The sequence below is a fragment of the Barbatula barbatula genome (assembly GCF_947034865.1).
Source record: "Barbatula barbatula genome assembly, chromosome: 16".
NCBI lineage: Eukaryota > Metazoa > Chordata > Actinopteri > Cypriniformes > Nemacheilidae > Barbatula > Barbatula barbatula.
This window is the reverse complement of record NC_136779.1, coordinates 6,578,403-6,593,314: the sequence shown is the minus strand read 5'-3', so window position 1 is coordinate 6,593,314 and position 14,912 is coordinate 6,578,403.

Sequence of the window (14,912 nt, the reverse complement as noted above, 5' to 3'; positions counted from 1 at the left end):
GATTAAAAACCGACCTCTTTCATTTAATAACATTAAATCCTGGCATGTATCTTCTAAAAGCTTTAATAAGACAAAGATAAGATTTGCATCCGCATACAAGTGTCTTTTTCAATTGATTATGAAGCCGCCATTGATGTGTGAGAAATTGATGTTTTCCTCTGTTCTTAAGGGGCTCTAATAGAAAGGGTGGGATTTGAGGAGGAGACTTTGTTACTTTGATCTTCAATCAGTAAAAATTCCCACTTCTTCTTTGTCAGACTATATTTGGTAAATAACGGTGACAATCCATGTGCTTTAATAAGATGAAATGACGAGAAAGAATGGCATGGGAGGAGAAATTGAGAGAGAGCGAGAGAGAGCGAGAGAGAAAGACTGCTTCTTTCATTTGTGTTGTCGTAATTTTGGAAGATGTTGGTAAGACAGCCCAGGTCACAGCGCTGAGATAATGTGTCCAGCTGAACGTACTGACAAACAGATGTTGCACCTTTGGACCTACCTGGTGGACTGAGAAAATGTGCCGACCATAAATATTCCTTACGGGCCATGAAACTTATTTATTTATTTGATTAACAGGTGCAAAAATACAGTAAAACAACAAATTCTAAATGTGATATTTTCATTAAAGTGGTTTACTGCAAGATATACTGCATTTAGAGACGGTACATTTTCCACTTAAATTATAATTTACTTTATCCAAATCAAACACAGGGTCAAATATAGTTCATAGATCAAAATATTTCAATCACCATAGGTCAGACTCGAATCCTCACATTTCAAATAAATAACATGTATATTTTAATGCAAATTTCACTCACATTTGGTTTATGGGAAGTGTTATTTTTGGACCCTGGGTTCAGAGTTTCAAAATAGAGCAAGCTCAAAACAACTCAGACGTAGCCGGCAGGTCTGAATGTTAACGGAAAACAAATCTGGTTTGGGGTTTGTTTGTTAGGTGTGACTCAAAATTTCACATTCCTGTACCAAAACACGTACTGCTATAGTTACCTCACAACAAGCACATATTCTAGGACCAGCCACGATAACCCTCAATATCAAATCCTTGCTATATAAAGTATGTTGGTATAGTGCACCTTCTTCTCAGGTGATCGGAGTCTCTGCCAACTAGATGTATAGAAAAGGGGCCTAGCATCCGGAATTACAAAGCCTGACCCTGCTGGGATGACCGGAGGGAGATTTAAATTACAAATAGAGATTGGAAATACAGAGACAATTGGGGGGAGAAATCTAATAAAACAAAATGACCTAATTTGCCCAAGACAACAAGTGGGTTTTTGAGTTAGATAAATAGTTCGCCCAAAAAGAGGATTCTGTCATTATTTACTCACCCTTATGTTGTTCCAAACCCTACTTATTTTCATTTTCCAAACACAAAAGGAGATCATTTTGTAAGCATTGAGTGGATAGAGTACAATGGCAGTTCGTGATGACTTTAATATGCATGTCAACAAGAAAGTATGTGGCTAACAGATCCTTTTCCAAGTATTCTTACTCTTATAAACTTGAAATTTGGGTTATTCATTTAAGAGGTAGAAATCATATAAAAAACAAAACTTAAAGAAAACTACAAAACTTAAAATGTAGTTGATCTGGTGAAATAACAAATGAAATACAAACACATTAACAGTCTGCCCAAACCAGATGAAATGATGTATAGTTGGGTGAGGCCCGCTACAAATGTAACAGCTCTCAATCATGGTGTTGATACTCACCACATGAGCTTTGCCACAGTTCCCATGAGCGCGGTGTCCTCACACCTCCAAATACTGCAGCAATGAGAACAATGTGGGATTCACAGATGAACGATAGAGACACATGCAAACGCTATTAAATGAATATTTCAAGATGGGAAGACAGAGAAAACACAACAGAGAAGAAATAGGTTCTCAAGTTTAGGCAGCTGCCTACAGAGGCAGCATTTCAAGGGAACGTACTGTACACTATAAAACATTTCAGTCTTATACAACTCAAAATGTACAAATGATCTACGTATCTACATTTTTCAGTTGGCTTAGTTAATGTTCAGCAAAGTTAAGGAATGCCTGTTAAAAGTGACACATTTATGGAACCACAATTGAGCCAATTGAAAAATTCCCATGAAAATGTCGACTCGAGGTCTGATTCTTTTACACGAGTCAGAATTTCACAGAATTTTACAAACGCTGCCTTCTAAGATAACTTATTTTGCCAACATTCTAAAGCAACATGAATGTTTCGCCACAGCCAAAGAAATCCCAGAATGCACTGCGATTTGCTCTGTGACAAAATTCTTTCAAAATGGCAAACAAAGTAGAATTGAAGAAAATACACATTTAATTTAATTCATCGTTTTTAGCATTGATCAAATACTTGACTTCCTCCCAAAATGAATGCAACCGTTCTTACAACCATTTTGTAAGACGTAAACACTGGTGCAATAGCACATCCGGTTTCATTTTTTATTTCATTTAATATAAGTCTTACCAATATAATTACATCTACATGTCGTTTAACATTTGCGAATGGTTTAATCTTGTTCAAACGTGTGTGTAGTGTCAAAAAACTGAAACAGGACATTCTTCTCGTTGGACCAGCGTTGTTAACTTCTTCCCAAGTGGTCTATATTTATATTTGGATAAATGTGTATGTTTTAAATATTCATAGATTGTTATTAGAATATGTGTCAGCCTCTTATGTTACATTTTCATATTTTTATTTGTTTCTATTATTTGCTGATGTGCAGTGCACAGACTCACTTACCAAGGGTCCATATTAATAGGATGCTGCCATAGAAGGCAACTCACAAGATTTAGGAACAAAGCTCGACTTCACCAACTAAAAATATGGCAAAACACAAAAGTAGACATATGAATAGTGGCGGAAAGAAAAAGCGGAGGGAAACATCAAGACAGAAGGAGCACCGGCCAGGTAGCCGAAGAGAGAGAGGGAAAAGAGAGGAGGCACAGCGGGGAGCAGCAGGGGCTGGGGGCTGGCTCCAGGCATTCAGAGGGCATACAGGGATTTACTTGCAGATCAACAATAGCACACTCAATAAACCCCCGTGGACGGGGGAAAGTGATCCACCTCGACACATGTGAGCCTGAATTTACAAATGTTTACATCCTTTAAGGAAAAGAGGAGAAGCTGTCGATCCTGCTCGATATGTGCAATGAGCTCCCTAGGTAAACAAACTGTGGACGGGCATTTTATGGCATGCTTCCGCTACCCGTAATTCTCCTCTCAATGCCCTTCTTAGTTATTCAAAATAAAAGTCAATAATTCTAGGAAATAATACGCATGTTGAGATGGTCTCACTTCATACAGCGGCAGCCTGTCTCTTAAACATGCTAACAATAAAATGAAAGTTATTTTTATGGATTGACTGACTGAAACAAGAGAAACCGTTGATTCAAATGAAATCTCACTTTATAGCATGTAATCATAGTTTTTAAAAATCATAACAAATAACTTTTTAAGTTTTTTTAAAAGGATTATCGTGCTCACATTTGCAAAGTTTGCTATCACACTGCAGTGTTGCTATGGTTTAATCTTTCAACTATTTATTTTCATGTTAAATAAATAGTTTGCATCAATTATTAATGTTTGCATCAATTAAATGACATCACGAAAGGTAAATTGCTTTATTTAAGGCATTTGTCCCAGAGGAACCTTCTAGCAGAAGCAATAAAGCATGTGCTTGTGTTCAAACCTTCTGTGTCTTTTTCCCCTCTGGATATGTGAGAAGACAGACAGCTTTCACAAGGCTGAGGTGAGGACAAGAGACTCGTGTACTGGTAACCGGCTCAGTGAAGCCAAAGCCCAGATAGCAGCTGGTGCTTTATACTAACTCACCCCAAAAAAAGCACATAAAAGAGTCTTTCTCTTTGCCTGGCTCAAAACCGCATCTTTCAAACGCTCCGCTTTAGAAAAAACAACTCCTCGCTCTTTCTAACACCTAAGACCCTAGAAGTGGTTGACCATCTCCACATTTAGACTCCTAAATGAGGAGTCACCTACTTCTGAGGACAGTGGCGGTTGATCTAAAATATTAGAGGGGGTCATGTAGAGACTTCTGAAAACAAAGGTTGAGATTTATTTAAACTAGTATGGAACGCATGCTATATGAAAAACTATGTTGAAAGTATTAACATTATGCACTATTATTGAAATGACATAGACTTTATAAATAACAGGCACTTTTGGTATCTAATGTCTCCGGAGTTTCAATGATTTCATGCTCTCCAGCCAAGAACTCACACATAAATACAGTTTGGACATTTTTCCTGCAGCAAATACAAAATATTGATATAATATAATGTTTTTAAAGTGATAGTTCACCCAAAAATGAAAACTCTGTTCATTTACACACCCTCAGTCATTTCAAATCTTTATGACGTTCTTCTGCAGATCTTTTGAAGAATGTCGGTAACTGAACAACAGCGGTACCCATTGACTTGCATTGGTTCGTTGTCTATACAACACTATAATATTTTTGAGTGAACTACAGTATCCCAATGTATTGTGGAATGTATTTATATTTCTTTATTTGGACAGATTTTTTATGGTTTTCAAGGATGAGTAGGAACAGTCTGTCCATGTTGGCATCTCTCTAATTTGTCAAGCTTTTACAAAGTATGAATAGATGATTCCATGTGAAAAGAAAACTGTGTGTTCGGTCATTGAGGTCCAACACAGTTTTCAGAGTGAGTTCATTCATTTTGCTGTCCTAAAACAAGCATGCTGTTAATTGTTTTTTGCGTTTAGTGTTAATCTTTAATGTTTTCCCTGTTCTTGCAAGCTTGTCAGAACAGACCTGGGGGCTATTTTGGGCTACTGTATGACCCAAAAGCTGGAAACCAGTACACTAGACTACACCACATGTCTGACTGTATGTAGATGATCTTTGGTCAATTGAAAATCCTACATTATTGTAGCAACTGCTGAAAGACTTCATCAACAGTGTTGACATTTTCTAAAAGGGGTTAAAGAGCCTAAGTCATTATGTGGTTGGCTAATTCCAGATGGACTAGCGTTCATTAACAGGCTGGGGTAACTACTGGCGACAACTGTGAAACCTGTGTCAAAAAGTCTGTTTTCTGACCAACCTTCATTTGCATGTTTGAATAATACATACTGCTTATAAGCATATTAAATGGGATAGATCCGCACGTCAATTGAAGGAAGAGATCAGACCTTCCCAGTTAATTATGAAGATGTCAAATGTCAGGCAGTGAACCGCTGCCCGTGGGGTCGCCCCCTTTAGTTTCGTCATTATATGCACAAACTACAGATAAAGTGTCATCATACAGGTTATTAGAGCTGAGAACGACTTTCCCTGACTCTCATTACCATTCAAAGCCAGAGAAACAGAAGATATGAGGAGGGGAATTTTCTCACTGTGTTTATTTATGAGGACATATCATTGACTGCTATTGTTTTATATAAAGATCCTTATGAGTGTTGAAGACTAAATCTAAACTAGTGACTCACAAGTTTTCAAGGGATACTTTTTGGGGAATAAGTTAGCACCACACTGGTTCCCTCAACCAAAAGCCTATAGATTTTTCCCATTTCTGGAAGAATGGGAAACATAGGCTCTGTAATTAACAAATGTTTATTAGAATTACATGTTTTATCTATTAAGGTATCTTTATACATTAACACAACATTTGTTACTCTTGAAGGCAAAACACAATCTGCAAAAGTAAAAAGCTAACATGAGGCTATAAGCCGACTACACCATGGTCGCTCGATATCAATGTAACCACCACCAAGCCTCCGACAACACTTTCGAACTTTAATAAAAACATGTTCCCTGATAAGTAATTCAAGAGATCCATGTCCATGTTGCACTATTTGTGAGATTTTTATGCATGATGAAGTTTAAATGGACAGTTCACCCAAAAAGGAAAATTCTGCCAACATTTACTCACCCACAGATTGTTGCAAGCCTGAATAAATGTATTTGTTCTTCTATATACTTATCTATATAGATATTTTTAAGAATGTCAAACAGATCTCACTGCCCCATTGACTCCCAAGGTATTTTTTCCTTACTATGGCAGTAAATGGGGGATGAGATCTGTTTTGTAACTGACATTCTTCCAAATATCTTCTTTTGTGTTGAGTAGAACAAATAAATGTATATAGGTTTGAAAAAGGGTGAGCAAATGATGGAAGAATAATCTTATTTTGGGCGAACTATGTGGTCACCATTGGGAACTTGTTAGCAAACATTTTTAAGACAAGATAAAGCTTTCAAGAAATTGGTGTGTTTTATGTCATAGATTAAAGCACGGAAATATTCAGAGTTTTTGTTAACCACAGACCATATTTTAGCCATTTAACCAAAAGACAATCAAAAAAACACCTGACTTTGAGATGATGGAACCGGAAGTGCTAAAATGCTAACTTGCTCCCAGGTTTTGAAACAATAAAGCATCACCCCTAACCATCACTGGCGCAGAAGCATTTCATACTAAATGTCTAAATGACTTTGTACAAATTCATACAAACTAGCCAATAGTATTATTATAAAATAATCACAAAGTAACAAAGAACGTCGTTTTTTATCAACATTATTGACTTCTTTCCTTTGTTTGAAGTCTAAACTAAGTGCCAGTTAGCACAATATATATAGATTTAGCATAGATTTCTGAAAACGATTTCCCAAATTAGAGTGATATAAACCACAACCGCACACAGCAAGCTCTCTCTCACACATTCACATGTACAGTGAAGCGTTCATTTAATAACTCATTAAACGAAGCAAAAGCATGTCAGATTTCCACCTTTCAAGTCCAGAGGCCATTTAACAAGCCAGGTGTCAGTGTGTTTGTATTCAGTGTGTGAAGCAAGACTGGCCTGCTTTAGCCATTACTGCGCCATTAATACAAAAAGAGCTTGAGAGTCAGCGAGCGGAAAAAAACGGAGGTGAGAGCCAGAGAGAGACGCCAGTCAAACAGGTGAGCTCTCTCTGTGTTTCTGTCACTCACATTCTTCTGAAGTTCATTTATAGAAGGGCAAGATGCCTCACTAGTTCCTAACAGGTAAAAGGAACCATAATATCAGGCCCTCAGAGAGAGCCGCACAACCTGATGTGTTCTTTCAACTGTACTAAACTGAGTCCAGCTCACAGAAGTGTGGCCTGGACTGCCCTGATTAACAGAGAGAGAGAGAAAAGAAAGGGGAATAGAAAAAAAGAGCACTGACCGACTGATGCATTGGAGATTTGGCACAAAGAGACAGTTGAGGGGACACTGGACCGCTCCTCACTCCTTCGGTTGCCGTGGGGGCTATACGGCTTCGATCAAGAGGGCGAGGGGGCCTTCGTCCACAGCACATTCAATATTGTGTCCTGTGCTCAAGGTCAGAGCGGTCCTGCACTCAGAATCCACACCTCCACCTGAACTACCTGAACTTCAGACAGTAATCTAAGCAATTTGACTTCAAATCACCCGTACTGATTCAACTGATACACACAACTATAACGTAATGGATGTTGGCCGTACACTTCTGTGGTTAAGGAAACTGAATATGTCAAAGAGTGCTATAAACAAACCATAAGGGAACACAATACAGAAATCAAATACTTACAGATACTTCCCATAATGCACATTTACTTGAATACAATCTGTATAATTTATATCTGTATACAGCTGCAGAAAGAATTGGATTATTATATAGTATACTATACTGTATAAAGGTATGTGTTTAGTTAAAATGATTGTTTTTGTTTAATTCTGTGAACTACTAACAATGTCTCTCCCAAATGTTCTAAATTTGCAGAAACATGTTAAAATAACAAAAAAGATGCCGTGTTTTTTTTCAGACCTCAAATACTGCAAAGAAAACAAGTTCAGGCAACACAGCAGTAACATTTGTACACGTATTTAGGAAAGTTCATTCAAGTTTTCATGTGTCTTGTCATGCTGTCAGTCTTTCACATTGCTGTTGGGTCCTGGTGTTTGATTTTGTTCAAATTCAACAGACACTGGACTGGAATGACCACTATACATTTATTGATGCTGTTTAAACGAACATTTGAAATGGTCTCTTAATTTTTTATATGATGTATTTATATAAACATGAATTAAACCGAACAGGATGTACTACACTGTTTTTGGTATCTGATTTATTAGAAATCATTCTAAAATCAGGAAACAAAAATACGTATTAGTCAAATACAAAGAACACGGTGTGTTGACCTTTGTGACAGACGGACATTGTGTACGGCAAATTATTTGTAAAGCTGTTTTGAAACAAACTTGTTTTTATATGAATTTGAACAATTTACAAATGATGTTTAATTGTTTAAACGCACAAATGTCCACTGTCTTAATGGAGAACATGTTGAGATGTCGAAAATCATCCTGATAATTGAAGTAAGCATCTTCACCGCTCAGTTTTGTCTCATTTACCTCAAGTCTAGTGTCATCAGAGAGTAAACTATGTGATTTTTGAAACTATGTCCTCTGAGTGTTTGCTTTAACGTGAGCTTGAGGACGTGCTCTGGCTTTGTTTTTCTTTTTGAAAATGCCTTTGATGTGTGTGTTTATTTATTTATTTGTGTTGTGCGGCCGTTTCACCGGTAAAAGCTACAGTAGATGTGCTGTGCACACAGCTCCCCATCGTGTCCATCACAAGTGAGTCACCTCTGACCTACTCGTCTCAGAATCCTCTTATTGATGCCACAGGAAGTCAGATCAGCCTTTATGTGTATCTAAAAAGAGGCTCATGGGAACTAGATAAAGGTGTCAAAATAGGCTGGTTTTAAACATAACTTTGATATTAAAAGCCGTGATGTTTTGTTTATATTACAAATATGATATTTTTGTAATTATTTGATGATTTTACCACAAGATTTCGCCACAATGGGTATAAAGTCTTTCTCTCTGTCTCTCTACACTCATATTTTGAGTGCGGCTCAATGGACAATGAAAAGAGAGATACAATAAACCAAATTCATATGAATTTGACTCCAATTGTTTATTTAAAAAAACTACAGATACCGTGATAATATTGTTATTGTGCATGAATGATCTCGGCCATGATAATAGCAATAGTGAAAAAAGTTGTAAAAATCTTATAAAGATAAATTTGTAGTTAGGGTTAGGACATGTTTAGTATGTATGATGGGAAAAGTTCCAAAACAAACCAAATAAATAAAATTAAAAAGGGAATGTGCTGGAACAAGACTTGCATTTGTCTGGAATATAAAAACGGGCCACAGTATAAGGTGAAGATGCACTTCAATGGCCAGTTAGCTATGAGCACAATGAAATCTACTTTAATCAGAGAGATCCTCCAGAAGGATTGTCCTTTTTTAAACTGTTTTCAGGGACACTTTTTATTGACAGTGCTGAATTCTGTCTCAAGGCTAAACACAGAATTGGGGAAGCACAAATGCTTTCTTTTCTATTGGTCATGAGATGTTAAAATATAAAGTTGAATGTTGTGTTTGTGGTTAAAGCTGCGCGCCTAGCTGCTTAAATTGTCCACTCTTCTTCTGGCTTTTATCTCCTTGTCTTCTTCAGCGCTATTGTCAGTCGTCTGAGAATGTTTTTCTTGCATTAAAGAACGCAAGACACTGAAAATGACCCTTTTAATTCTGACTGTCCACGAAACACGTTTCTCAAGAGCCGTGTCCTTCAACCGGGCATGTGAAATGTATCACAGCATTCAAAAGATGCTCGTAAAGAGTAACTCACCATCCTTGTGTCAAGATTCCTCAAGTGTTTATGTACCGGAGCAAAAATGTTCTCTTAAAGATTGTATACGTCCTTCACTAACTTGTTTTCACCTTGATATGATTTCAAACAATGTTTTGGGTCACTATTGTGCCGATCGAAAGTATCGCACTGAGATTGAATGCGGCGATTTAGGCAGGAGAACCGAGAGCTAATAGCCAGAAGATAAAACACGGCGCGCACTTCTTTTTAGTTTGCCGGTTCATTCTCTTTTCAGTTTGAAGGTGTAGATGTGTTTAAATTGGGGTTGGAGGAAATCTTTAAATGGGTCAAGTGATGGGAGAGGCTCACATACAAAACACTCATGCAACCAAACACTGCTCAATAAAATGAACTAGTGTAAACAACATATGATATAAGTTGACATATTTGAAAGATATTCAGAGTGGCTATGTTCATTTACAAGGCATTTGTTTTCAATAAAACGTAAGCTAGAACAGCATTTTCTTTTTTGAGAGCTGCTGCCAACTGTGAATATTGCTCTGCCAGTCAAGCATGTGAAAGGTGCCAGTAAATGTTGGGTTGTGTTAGAGGTGGTGATTGAGCATAATACACTCAAGAATAAAACAACAATCACTCAGGCCTTTAAGACAGCCTTCAATGCCCTTTCTAATGTGGGTGGGTTCTGAAAAGAGAATAAGCACCAGCAACACATGTTGGACTCTGGTTGGATTAACTCCTATTTATTACCTCAATGCAAACGCTCATGAGTCAGATCTGCCGGCTATTCTGCTACTGTGCTGCAAAATAAATTTGAAATAAAACAGGTCAGCACAGGGGTGTAATTTCCACTGGGGACAAGGGGGACATGTCCCCTCCACTTTTCAAAATCCTGTTCGTGTCCCCCCCACTTTCAAATTTGTTTGTTATGTTGGACCTAGCAATCTGCCTGTGTTGATGTGGGCGTCGCGTTCACACTAAAAATAGCTCACTGAAAGATTGTTTTCAATCACGTGATAGGCAGCAAGTAATTTTCGCCATAGGAATTCACTATGACAAACTCAAAGTACTTCTATTTAACCACCTGAACATCGACCAGGTAAGCCCAAATTTCTGTCAAACCTTACTTGTAATAAACACTCGCTTCTGTTTAAAGAACGAGCCCTCATTAAACAGATTAAGTAAAAAATCTTGCACTAAACACGAATTTTCCCAAAATCCACAAGGAAAAGGCTTAACATACCAAAACATCAAACACGGAAAACCAAATTAAATAAATTTTGTTTATCGCTGATATCAAATATAAACATGATAACAGAAAAGTTTTATGTTCTCAGTTTATGTTGTCTGCCTTGAGCCACGTTATGTGGTTTCTTTAAAAACAAAAGCTTAACGTGAGACTATTGTTATCCCCGGAATAAGTGCTTGTTCTTTTAACAGTAGTGTTTATTACATATAAGGTTTAATGGAAATTTGGTTTTGCCTGGTCATTGTTTCGGTAGGCTATGTTAAGCTGTTTTCCTATAATGGACGACCGGACTCTTTCTTTTAACAGCAGCTAGTGTTTATGACAAGGCTTGACAGAAATGTGGGCTTCCCCGGTCGTTGTTAAGGTACGAAGTCATCCAGCTCGTCATTTTTTCGTACGTTTCTCAGGCAATACTCGCATTTCCCCCCTTCGTAAACATCAACGTTTGCTACACAATAAAAACACTGTGTTGTTTCATGCTTTAAACTATTTAAACAATCCAAAACGATGCACAACATGGGTATTTTCAGTTCCTACGGAGAAAATCACTTGCTGCCCTTGATCCGCACTTTGCTCACTTCATGCAGAAAATCCACCATAGTGCCTGGACGTATGTAAATGCAGGAAATGGAATTCGAATCAAAAACATTTTCCCCCCACTTCTCAAACCAAAGTTAAAACCTTGGGTCAGCACATAACATGTCAAGCTTATTCTTGAAAACAACAGTACGGTTGTCTTGTAAAACACTCTATTTCAAACACTGCAAGTTAATCTAACAACATATTTTTGGCTCTTGAATAGTTCGATTTCCAACTCAGTAAATTGGAGTTAAGTTTTAAAAGGGCTGAGTGTATTTAGCCAGGGCTCACGGTTGTGAATCCGGAGGATCTGGAAAAGTCCTATTTAATCACTGAATTATTTTAAGACTAATTACTGCTTTGCCATGTTAAGGGTAAAATCCACTACACAAATGATCATTTGTGTTCTGCTACTGTCTTTATTGCCCGGTCAGAGTAAGAGACACTGGAGAGAGACTTTTTCCTCAGTTCCACGCTCACACAATCTGATAATTTCTCTCCCGTTTCTCCTAAGGCCCACCCTGATTTGAATTTCTGCCCCGGCCTTTGGGGATCCGGCGATTTAACCATATATTATTTATCATTTTTTGTAAAAGCTCATATTCAGCAGCTGTGATCTATAGCAGAATTACAATTTCAGGGTCAAGAAAGATTCTGAAACAGGAAACAATGAGTACAACAGCTGTTCCAAAAAAGACAGAAGAGCGGCAGGGGTACAAAAAACTGAATGAGGAAAGGTAAAAAGAAAAAAAACACATTGTCTTTAAAAATAAATGAGAAAATCGGTAATCCCAGAGTCACTGCATGGAAAAAAGAAAATCAATAGCTCTCTCAATTCGCCTGGCCATCCAGAATCCTTGAAACGAACAAAAGTTATGATATTTGTTGCCAATACCCTACACCTTACTCAGAACGGCCCGCCATCTTTAAAAATAAACCAGCTAGTGATAGCGGCCGGTGTTAGTGTGTGTTTGTACATCTGGGTATAATGTGTTTACATGCAGCGACACAACAGACTCTAATTGGGTCCACAGTCAAGAGTCTTTTTTCAAGCTTTCTCGTTTCTGAAGGGCCCGCTCTCTCTCTCTCTCTCTCTCTCTCTCTTTCTGGTCATCTTCTCCCTTTAGAGCCAGCATGGAAGAGAAAAGGGACATCATACCGATTTTGTAACCTTTGAACCATCCATTCAATTGACCCCGTATGCCAACCTGCAGGGACCCCCACGCATGAATCCCCCTCTATTTCCTGCCCTGGGAGAAAAACCGCCAGACCAGCACTGCCATTGGCTGAAAGCTCATGAATATTTAATCTATTCCCCCAGCTAAGGAGGAGGTATCGCCAAGGGGGACTGAGAGACAGACATGGGGGGAGGCCCACCACCGTGCCCTTTTCAATGCGTGGCGTCAAGACAATGAAACGCACATACTCACACCTCTCCCTGCCACAGTGTTTATGGAGTACCAAACACATACCCACCGAATGTGGTGCCCCACCTTTGGTGAAGACCATCTACATACGGATGTGCTAAGCGATGCCCCCCCCAGTTCATTAGTGTGCTCTTCAGTAGCCTGTCATAGAGGATGTGCTCCATCAAAGCTGATTGACTCTGGTTTTCCAGAGAGATGTCGCAGGGTATCACCGCTCGCTCAGATCTCCTGCTATGGGGAACATGAATGGCAGGCCGCCTTTTGAAGACAGTGATTTTTCACTGATGCCTCCCAGTTGGAAATTTAGAATCTTGTCTGGTAAGACACCATATGCAAAGTAAGTCATGCCACGCAAGCCAACAGTCAGACCAGAACATCCATCACATAACTGATCTCTTTCTTTCTCCAGTTTCTACAAAACACTTTAATAGGCTTTAATAAATGTAAATGTTAATACGAATGATTACTGTCCAGTAGGACCATCTCTCCCTCCATTCATCCTTCTGTCCATCCATCATTCCTCATCCATCTATATATATCAATCTATCAATCCATCCGTCTGTCTATCCATCCCACTGTCTGTCTGCCTGCCTCTGGTCCATCAATCTATCTGTCTGTCCGGTTGTCCGTCCATCTATCTGTGTATTTTAGTTATAGTGCTTTTTTTTAAATGTTCATTGTTGCAAAGCAGCTTTACATACATCTTAATTAAAAATAAAATATAATAACAACAATAATAGTAGGACTTGAGGAAAACAATTAAAGACAGTACATGGAATAATGTGACAACAAATAACAACACGTGATGTTCAACACAACCCTACTGAAAGCAGAAAAACACTGCATGGGTCGAATTCAATGAATGTTCAAACTACACAAGATCTCAGGATCTACAGCAAGCACAGTACATAGTAATTCAACAAATATAAGCAGTTTTACTCAAGCAGTCTGAGGATTCTGATCATTACTGGATATCTGGCCTCAAGCAAACGCCCACGTGTAAAGTCACACCCACTTATACACAATAGTCCACAGTGCAAACACAGTATCAAGTCCGTGGTTCCAGCTGATGGGCATTCAGACACATAATGGGACACAACACAGGAACACATAATTGATGGATGTCATGTCACATCAACTGCGTTCATTATTCAGAAGAGAATGAGGTTATTGTCACGTGCGACTCACTTGTACAATTGTGCAGTTACCCAGATGGTAAATTCAAATCAAAAAGAAAACAGAAAACCATTATCCCACTAAAATAAGTAGCCATAGACCTTCCTGCGGTGCCTGTACTCTACACAAACATAGAGCTGAACCATCTGTATTATCTACTGGGTGAAATGTTACCACTAGATGTGTCAACAAGTAAAAATAGAGCGTGATGCACCCCAGCAAATAAAATGTGGCCTTCACAACGTCGTAAAGAGTGCAGTCAGCAAACAGTGTCGCAGTCTCTCCTTCTGCCTGCTTAAATAATATCTCATATAATAGCAAAATAAACAAATGCATATTTGCAAGGCCTAAAAACCTACATTATCAAGGTCCCCATGACCGTGGCAACCCTGTTGCATATATATTTATGCACATGCAGCCATCCAGCGAGATGTCAGTATATAGGAGCGATGGCCCGTCTCTGCTGAGACCGCAGTGGGTCCTTCCTGCCTCTCAGCATCCTGTTCTGTGATAGGAGCTAATCAGAGTCTCTTTCTCACTAAAGGCCCGCTAGCCCAAGTCACTTAGCAGGGTTAACGTCAGGCATAATGAAATATTAAAGTCTGTCTGTAACTGCCACTATTGTTGCCCCTCGGAATAAGATATAACCCATTTTTGACAAGTTTTCATCCCTCTCACATAGAAGACGCTTCACGCAAACCAAATCGTCTACAGAGAAGAGGCTAATGAATAATCTATTTCATATTCCAAAAGCACCCGCTGCTTATAGAGAGAGAGAGAGAGAGAGAGAGAGAG